This window comes from Euphorbia lathyris, chromosome 6 (genome assembly GCF_963576675.1).
Source record: "Euphorbia lathyris chromosome 6, ddEupLath1.1, whole genome shotgun sequence".
Classification (NCBI taxonomy): domain Eukaryota; kingdom Viridiplantae; phylum Streptophyta; class Magnoliopsida; order Malpighiales; family Euphorbiaceae; genus Euphorbia; species Euphorbia lathyris.
This window is the reverse complement of record NC_088915.1, coordinates 49,382,438-49,392,411: the sequence shown is the minus strand read 5'-3', so window position 1 is coordinate 49,392,411 and position 9,974 is coordinate 49,382,438. Positions and strand designations below refer to the sequence as shown.

Below are 9,974 nucleotides of genomic sequence, written 5' to 3'. Positions count from 1 at the left end.
CTGAGGATGATGGTTTCACTACTGGTATGTGTCCACGTTCCTCGGGCCACATAATGTTGTTGATTGCCATTTCCTCCAAAAGTTCTCTTGCTTGGGCAGATGTTTTCTTCATGAATAACCCTCCAGACATAGCGTCCAATGAATCTCTAGTTGTAGGATTTAGTCCATTATAAAATGTTTGCATTAAAAGTTCAACGGGCAATTGGTGGTGTGGGCATAAACGTTGAAGTTCTTTAAAACGTTCCCAAGCCTTATAAAGAGTTTCATTATCATTTTGAGAAAAAGATGTTAACTCTTTAATGACACTTGCGGTTTTTGCTAAAGGAAATTTTTTTGATAAAAACGCCTAGGCTAATTGTTCCCAAGTGGCAAAAGTTGCGGCTGACATAGAAGTTAACCATTCTTTAGCCCTATCCTTCAAAGTGAAAGGAAAAAGGCGAAGTTTGATTGCTTCTGCAGTCACATCTGGAATTTTAAAAGTGTCACAAATTTCAAGGAAATTTGTTAAGTGGGTGTTAGGATTTTCGTTAGGTAACCCATGAAATGTTACATTATTTTGCAACATATTAAGCAACGCAGGCTTAATTTCAAATTGGTTTGCGGTGATTCTGGGTCTAACGATACTATTGTTCACACCGGCAACACTTGGCCTAGTGTAATCCATAAGTGTTGGTGGGTCTGCCATTTTACCAAACTCGGTATTTGTCTTTACTGGGGTTTTGTTTTTGTTCTTGTTTTTTTTGTTGTTTTTATTCTTCTTAAGAGTCCTTTCAATTTCTGGGTCTAGTGGTTTTGGTGGTATGCCTGAACTTCGAGAACTGCGCATGAACTTGAAATCTTGCAGGAACCGAAACCACCTACAAAACAGAATTTGAAGAATAAATATATTAGTAATTGAAAATTATTAAATTAAAATAAGTATGAATAAACCTAGATTCGAAATAAAACACGAAAAATTTAAAATTTTGTCAAAAATTTTGGCGTTCCCCGGCAACGGCGCCAAAAACTTGTTGAGCGATTTCCGTAAGTGCACGGTATACGCTTGTAGTAATAAAAGATATCGATCCCACAGGGAACGCCTTTTAACAAAAACTTATTTTGAATCGGTTAAATTTACTTTTAAGGTTTATAATATGAAAAATCGTTTAATCGGTTTTGGTTTTGAAATTGCTAGAATAAGAATTAGATTAGAGTATGAAGATGTTAGAAAATATTCTGATTTAAGAATGAATTTGCAAGACAGGAACGTTTAGTACTTTTTAGAAAAGTAAACAAATGTATTTGTTTGCATTAAACAAAGAAAACAACTTTAAACTTTGTATGAATTATAAAGATGAAATAAATGACGGAACCTCTAATTATTAGGCTTTGAACATGACAAAACCCTTATCCGAGATAATTGCCCTTAATCAAATTAAAACTCTTCCGAGATAATAATTTTCCTAAGTGTTCAACAAAGTTTCTTTGTAAAGATTTTGAATTAAATACGTTTTAATGAAAACACCAGCATCAATCCACTTCGGATCCTTTACCAAAGTGCTGCATAAAAATCTATCGAATAGAACAGACTTTATTAGATGAAATATAAATTGATACAAGTTTACAGAGAACATGGAGCATGGAAACATTCGACGACTTGCAAGTGATCGGGTTGTCAATCCTTTCCTTGGGTTTCGTTAGAGTTTGTCAGGCTCAGGGGCGGATCCTCTACTCAATCTTCTCGTTGAATCTTCGTAATAGAGACTTGGTCGGTCTACTACCAAAATGAAAACTAAATTGGAACAATGTCTAAACGCTACTAAATTTGTTATTATTGAATAAACAATGTGTGTACAACATATTGCTTTTTACAGAATCGAAATCTAACTTCTGAATCACTTGACTCGGAATTTCTGCATAAATTCTATACTAATCTCTTTCTTCTACATATCTTCAACTCTTCATCAACTCTTTATTTATAGATGTTGAAGAGTCTTGATTGAAGTGTTGTATCTGTTGTGAAGAGTCGTATCCGTTGTGAAAGGACGTCTTTATCCACCCGAACGAACGCGTTTCATCGAAAATGAAAATGTGCAATTTGGCTTCTACAGACTCCTCCTCTTACCGAGAATATTTAATTCTCTACCGAGAATGGGGGAGCATCAATTGGTCTTCGAACGAAGGGAAGGGGAAGCTGAAGGGAGCGTGTCGCGACCGAGAATTGGGGGGCCGCAGTCGCGGCACGGAACTTTTCATCGTTTTTGGCTTTCGTTCTCGTCCTCGATTTGGCGTTATTAATTTTCGTCGTCTTCGACTCCTTTTGTAGGGTTTTTCTTCTGTTTTTGAGCTCTTTTCGTTCCTATTTGGATCTTATCAAATATTTATGTACCTTGCATGAAAGAAACATATTCGAGAGTAAAAGCTTTCTAAACAGTTATAAATAGCATAAATTCGTAGCAATATTGATGTAATTATCGATGATATTTTAGGTATATTTTGGGCTTAACAGTTGTCTCACCTTCCGCATATCATGTTTAGGAACCTCGACACTCCGCTGTTGACTGCGTTCACGGAGCGGTGGCATCCTGATATGAACTCCTTCCACATGCCGTTCGGGGAGATGACTATCCAGCTGCATGATGTATGGCAGATTCTTCGGATCCCGATCGACGGTGCGATGGTGTCCGAGTCTCCCACTACTGACCGGCTTCATGCCATGTGCATGATGATGTTTGGGGTGGATCGGGAGCAGCTTCTGTCGTCGACCCGACATCTCTGGAGTGGTGGAGGTGTATTTGTTGATGCTGTACACAGGCTTGTCATCCAGGGTAGGGATGACGCTACTCGGGCCACAACGTGGATGTGGCTTATGCTCGGATCCACTTTGTTTATTGACAAGAGTGGAGATAGGATTAGGCCGGCCCTTCTTGCTGAGGTTTACGGCGGTGTCAGAGGGGCAGCTGGACTTTCATGGGGGTCTGCTACACTTGCCACGTTGTACCGGCAGCTGGGGATAGCGAGCAGAGGAGACTGTTCTGGTATATGCAGATGTTTGACCCTACTACAGGCGTGGATATACGAGTATTTTCCGGCGTTCCGGCTGCATAGACTAGCTCACGTGATCCCAGCTGACCATGCCCGTGCACTAAGATGGGAGGTCGGGGTACCAAGCAAGACGACCGCCCGACTAGATACCATACGCGGGCAGCTGGACCGTATGACGGCAACAGAGGTATTTTATAAAATTTTAGAATTAATTTAAGTATTATTTATAGTATATTATTATTTATTATTGAGTATTATTTTTTTCAGGTGACGTGATTGCTTTATGGTCCTGTCCCCGATGATGATCGGTTTCGAGTGTCCTATGCTGGTTGGATACGGTGTAGAGACATCGTCGAGCCGTATATGCCCAATCGAGCGCTGCAACAGGTCGGACATACTCAGCCTATCCCAGCTGAGTGTATTAGACCTGATAAAGCAGTACGACCATGGAGGTCTTTATCGTACAAGCTCACGAATTCCTCTGTCACAGTTGAGGATACCTGGCGGAGATTTCCATCGGCTCGGGGCATTGATCGGAAGAGATGCCGGCCAGTTGGATACGATTCCACTGCCTGTGATCCTACTTACATGGACTGGTATATGCGATATTCGCATCCTCATCTCCTTCATGCACCACAGGTTGGACCGGTTCAGTATGCTCGCGCCAACAGCGAATTTGTAAGTTTATTATTATTTAGTATTAGTTTATATGTGTTTATTTTTTAATATTTATTTATTTTTATTTTTTTGCAGTGGGTTAGCTGGTTGTGCCGTGTAACCCAACTAGCGGCTACCCACCGATCTAACGAGGATGCTCCACTCATTAAGAGGGAGATGGATGAGTTTATGGACACTTGACGTCAGGCGAACTAAATTATTTTAGTAAAACTTTATACATTTTAACACTTTTGATATTATATGTACTCTTTTATGTTTATTAATTTTTATTTTAATGTTTATGTTGTTAAATTTTATTTGTTAAAGGGTAATCCGAGTTAAAATGCCGTAATTTTTATTTTTAAACGGATAATTCGAGTTAACCACAATTAGCAACCATTTTTTTGGATTTATTCATGCGGGCGTGAGGTAATCACGCCTCACCGGAGGGTGAGGCATGAGGCTATCACGCCTCACCGTAGGTGCGGACGTGATAGCCTCACGCCTCACCCTCCGGTGAGGCGTGATTACCTCACGCCTCACCACATGGTGAGGCGTGATTACCTCATGCCCGCGTGCCGGGAGAGGTATTTTTCCCCATTTCCCACCTCAAAGTCTCGAAGGGTATTTTCGTCCTTTCACGGGGCTAGAGGTGGGAAATTGGGGCTGGGTTTAACAACACCCTAAATTAATCATCAGAGGCTTCTTTTTTAAATAAAAAATATCACATTTGTTAAATTATAAACAATTATGCCATTGAGTAATTCAAATAATAAATAAAAGTTATGGGTGTCTATTTATCTGTTTACAGTAAGATTTTGTTTCATATCCTTTTAGATATTCAGGTACAATCTTTCATAACATATGCCGGCCGGCCGGTGATATATTATGTATATTTATTTATTTATTATTTTATCTTTTTGTCTTTTCTTCTTCGATTCAATGAATAGACTGTTTCTTATCAAGAAAAAAGAAAGAATAGACTGTTTTTCTTTTCTTTTTTATTAATTATGTTCTATGGGATAATAAGTGTTGTGTTTCTTTATCAATTAAAATTTATGAGTTTTCTATGCTGAAGATGGAGCAAGATTTTCTTTTGTGTGGATTGAATCCATTTCTTGGATGCATGCATGCATGTATATTGTTGATTTAATCCCTAAAATAAGTCTTAATAATATAGTTTCACGATAATTGATTTTTCTCTATCTACGACGTAAACTTGGTAGATAGTTTTCCGTACATCTGAAATGAAATCAGCAAAAAAAAATTAGGAGAGATCGGTGTACGACGTCCCTTCCTCGATGCATAAGTGAGTGATGTTAGTGAGACACTATGTCATTTTTCCTTTCACATGACACAAGATACATGACAGACATTTGTTTTCGTGTCGTCTGTTTCGTGACATTATTTTAATTCTATGTCATCGGAAGGTGAAATAAAAAATGCGCTCGCGTCTCAGATGACGTTACGGTTACAATATGCTGTCATCCCAAAAGAACGCGATTTTGATGGAAAAGTCACTTAAGCATCAGACGACACTTCGAATAAATGACTGTCATTGTTGTACGAAAATAAAAAAGCGGCAACCAGAACTTAGAAAAGCGGGGGAGCAAAAAGAGCAAAAAAATTTAACGCGCGCTCAAAACTCAAAACCTAAAATCGATTCCCCCTCTTCTCATTTCTAATTTCATATCCTCTTTTTCTTTCTCCACATCTTTCTTCCTCAAACTAAAGATCTCCAAATAGTTTCTCTCTCTTTCCTCCTCTCAACAAAGCGTTGATGGCAACACCTTAGAGCAGCCATGGTCTCCCTCTCAACAAAGCGTTGATGGCAACATCGATTTTAAAGTTGGAGGTAAGGTTCCCCATATTTTGAATCGATGGTTTACATGTCTTGTTGTGGCCCTAATTTATGTATATTTCCTATAGGGTTTATACATAATCTACAATATCTACATGTTTAATCTTTTTGTTGTCTTTTTCTCTCTGTCTAGGCTGATCTGCAGATCCAAGATGGCATTAGTCTCCTTACTTGTGGATCTAACAAGTTCTGTCCATTTGTTCATGGCCTTCTTGAATTCAAGTTCTGGTAAGTTCGATCTGAATTTTTGGGCTATAATAAATTTATGTCATCTATTATGTGTTTTTGTGCATAAATTGGTGATTGATCTTGTGAAGGAGTTTTTGGATTATTGTTGAACTAGGCAGTTTGGGTCTTGTGATTTGTCAATTCTTTCAAATTGTTTCACAGAGATGATTTTAGATAATTGATTCAGGTACCTTTTCGCACTCTGAAATGCACACCAAGTGTTTGTTTTTATGACTAACTGAACTTTTCTACAACAGACAGGCCAACAAAACATGTGTATGTATGTGTGTATGTTTGTGTATAATTGGTTATTGTGACCTTCATCTTCATCTCTTATAAACGATCCCTTTTGATGTTCCGTTATGATATATTCCCCTATTTCTAGGATTTGCTAATTTGACCTTGCTAGCATGTGCTTTTGGTGAATCCTTCTAATTTGCATAACTAATGGCATGTGTTGCCATGGCTCAAAGATGCTTGCTTTATGTGCTTACTATCAAATGCTGATATGCTGATGAAGATCAGTAAATTCAGATTTTGGCTATGTAATTAAGCAAATATACATGTTTTGATGAAAGCATGTTATGTTATTTAGAGAAGCATGCAGTCGAAAGGAGACACAACTAGCAAAGACTACCTATCAATATGTTTCCTCTGTAACTTTAATAATTCACTTCACCCATTTCTACTTTATACAAAGACAAAATGATTATCCTCTCTTTAATTAGGATAGTTTGGAATTATATATATTTTGCTGTAAGTTCAAATTCAAAAGAAGTTTGTTTTTTGGTTTGTAAGAACATATTTGTCTTATATATATAGAAAAAAGAGGAGATGATAATCATATGGGTAACATGTATAAATACTAGTACATGTATAAATACCCTTCTTTGCTTTTTTGCCCCTTAATCACACCAATCTAATTATTTCCCAATTTTACAATTAAAGTTATGAAATTAGAGTTTGTTCTCACTATATATGTAATCAGATTTTGAAGTAGATACCAGACCGATCAGATCAATAACAAGTAGTTCTGCTGTGAGTTGTTTGGTGTATTGGGAAGGAAAGCTTTTTGCGGATTATGTTGATAGGATTGTCAAAGTATACTATTATGGAGAGTAATTAAGACCTGACCAGGTATTTAATGCACTAATTATGTGGCTTTGTTGTTTTTTAGTCCAGATAATTTTATTTTTCAATCCCTGTTTGATCTCGAACCATATTTTTCGATCTCTGTTTGATCAGTCATTGAACTTGATGCAACAAGATGCATAACATATATTGAAGTTTCCTAGTACATGCTGCAGATATGTTCATCATAATATTTGTGCTTGCTGATTGCTTCAGTTTCATCCTGATATGTGATTTCAGTTTGTGTCAATGTTCTTTCACATTTGGCTATGTTAATAGAGGGTTTGATTATATGAAATGTTTCTTTACAAGAAATGAAAAATGGTGTAAGAGAAGCAACCCTTTTGCTTCTTTATATTTATATGAACAATGATCAGAATAATTTTTAAAACTTAAAATAACATAAAATCCATTTTATCCTAAATTGTGTTTGTCATGTTTTTGTCCATATGAGTTTATTTCTTGTTGGTAGATATCATGTTCCCCAAATAAATTCTACCTTTGTTCTTGTTCCCCAAATGAATTTGGGTCTGGTTTCTATTAATGGATTTGCTATGAATTTGGGTGAGATTTTGAAATTTTTGCTATTTTTGGATGGTGTATTGTAGTTGGAGACATCAACGAATCAGGGGCTGAATCAAAGAGCTCATTTGTTTAAAGGGATAAGGTGCCAAAATAAGCCTATGGTTTTTAGGGAAGTATCAATTTAGGCTCAACGTACAAAATAGCACCAATATAGGCTTAACGTTTAAAAAAGGTACCAATTTAGGTCTCAATGTTATTAGATTCTCTATCGTGTTATTAGCATTCAGCTGCTGGTATTTAATTCTCTATTCTTAATGTTTCGGTTAGTTTCATGTTGTTTGATGGTGTGAAAATTGAACTGTGAGAGCTTGATTCAGTTGTTTTGGGTTTGTATGATTGATCTATGTGTCTGTTCGATTCTTCTTTTTGTAGATCCTTTTTACTTTTTGAGTCAAAACCGCAGAATAAAAGTGTTTGGTTAGTATTAAGAAACATCTTCTTGTAGCTATTTCGGAAGAAATTCAACTAACTTGTACCCGCAAATTGGTCAACCAAACAAGCCTTATGTAAATGAAATTCTAGTAATAGGTTGACTGATCAAGCTTTATTGTCAAATTGTTCACTACATGAACCTGTTGGTTTCCTTTATATATCTTTGTTATCATAAAACAAGAATATGTTCTATGGGAATGTTCTGAAATTCAAGAGTTAATGAAGCAAAGGTAGCTTTCAAGAGTTAGTGCATCAAACAACCATTGCAATTCAAGTTGATTTCATTTTTCTGGGAATGTTCTGTTTCTTTAAAGTACAGAATTTTTGAACCTAACCTGTTAGTTTATTTCTTATATGTTGAGTCATGTTTATTTGTGAAATGTAGTTGACTAAACAATTATGTATTTGTGAAATCTTAATTGGGGTGTGGTATAGGACAAAGCTGGATATTAGAGAATTCCAAAACGTTGAGGTAATTATAACTATCCTTTACCTTCTAGAATTTAGAATCATGCCTCAAGGTTCTCGAATCTCAAGCATTATTCCAATTCCTACTTTTGCTAATTTGCTTAAATTATCTTGCACCACTACTATTTCCTTTAGTTTCCATTTTATCCCTATAGTACCTTTTGCAACTCCTAAATACTGTAATATTTTCCATACACCATACAGTTGATCATAGTATGAAGTAGTGCTTATTCTCTTTTGTTTGCAGATGATCTGATTCAAGTCTATTATGATGATAGTTTTGCATTATACAATTAATACCATACATGATACGTCATTAGGTTAATATTTGGTCGATCAATGAATCTGAAAGGTACATTTGTAGTCTAAGAAAAAATTAGATCGAGCTAATATTGCCTTGTCAGTTAGTGTAGTTTCAGAATTCTATGCTTTACTCAGCTGAGTTTACCTTGCAATTACTGCATGCTTTTCCCAATTGGTACCAAAAAAAGTTTATGGTTTTTGGGGAAGTATCAATTTAGGCTCTACGTACAAAATAACACCGATATAGGCTTCACGTTTAAAAAAGAGTATCAATTTAGGCATTGAGAACAGATAGGACTATTTTCAATAAACTGTGGATTATGTGCTATCAGAATTTCATGCATCTCTAGTGAGCCGTTTCTTTTACCCTCAGTTTATGTCAATATGAATTACATATAATGGCTCTAATTACGCTATTAAAGTGTGTGGCACAATAGAGGCACTTGGCATTAAGTTCATCACTCAATTAACTTGTGTATTTTATGTTGAATGGAGCAAAGGGATGGAAGGAAACATGCAAAGAATGGGCATAACAAGTTAGGAGATTCAAGGTTTAGGTGTTTAGGCTTCTTATATAGTTAAATGTTAGTTTTGTAATGAGAAACCTTTGGTTAAGATTGTGATCTTCACATTTGTACAAGTTTATTGTTATATATAAAGGTTATTTGCACATTATTTGCAATCTACTTTGGTTATATATACAGGTTCATGGAAGAGGTAAAAACCCAAAAAAAAAAACAATGACAAAATTATAAGAAAATGCCATCTTACTTTCTATCTAACGATACAGAACTGATAACAAACTGTCATACTAATTACGTTCCAACGACAGAATTTAATACAATTATATCATGTGAATTACGTTATGATGACAGTCGAGAAAACAAAAATTGTCATAACATTAACATAACACCTCCATTTTAACTTAATATTTTGACAGATTATTTAAAAAATGGTGTCATGAGAACATATATTCGGTGACAATTGTTATTAGATAAACCGTCATATAATTAGTGGTCAAATGACAGGTCACTATTTGGTCGCTGTCATGTGAGGCTATTACGGATGACAGAACATGACCGTCGTCTGATGCCCTAACAGACGACAGCGAGCCATGTGACAGATTTATATCGTGCAGGACGACGATTTTTAACCGTCATCTGAAGAGGGTTTTGGCGTAGTGAGAGTAAGTGAATGACTAGAAAGCAGAGTGAAATAAGAGTGATTGTGTACCTTATACTTCTTTATCATGACTATTTTATAGAGATTAGTGATGAGTACCCTA

General features: G+C 36.0%; 1 long non-coding RNA gene and 1 other non-coding gene across 2 annotated transcripts; both read left to right on the top strand.

The window, feature by feature from the left end:
- Positions 1 to 200: 200 nt before the first annotated feature.
- On the top strand, positions 201 to 307 carry LOC136234340 (small nucleolar RNA R71). The gene has a single exon (XR_010691228.1). It is a non-coding gene; the product is annotated as a small nucleolar RNA R71 (small nucleolar RNA).
- A 5,103-nt stretch (positions 308 to 5,410) lies between these two features.
- LOC136231973 (uncharacterized) lies at positions 5,411 to 7,956 on the top strand. The gene is made up of 4 exons (XR_010690209.1): positions 5,411 to 5,536; positions 5,676 to 5,770; positions 6,759 to 6,907; positions 7,510 to 7,956. It is a non-coding gene; the product is annotated as an uncharacterized lncRNA (long non-coding RNA).
- The last annotated feature ends 2,018 nt before the right edge of the window (positions 7,957 to 9,974 follow it).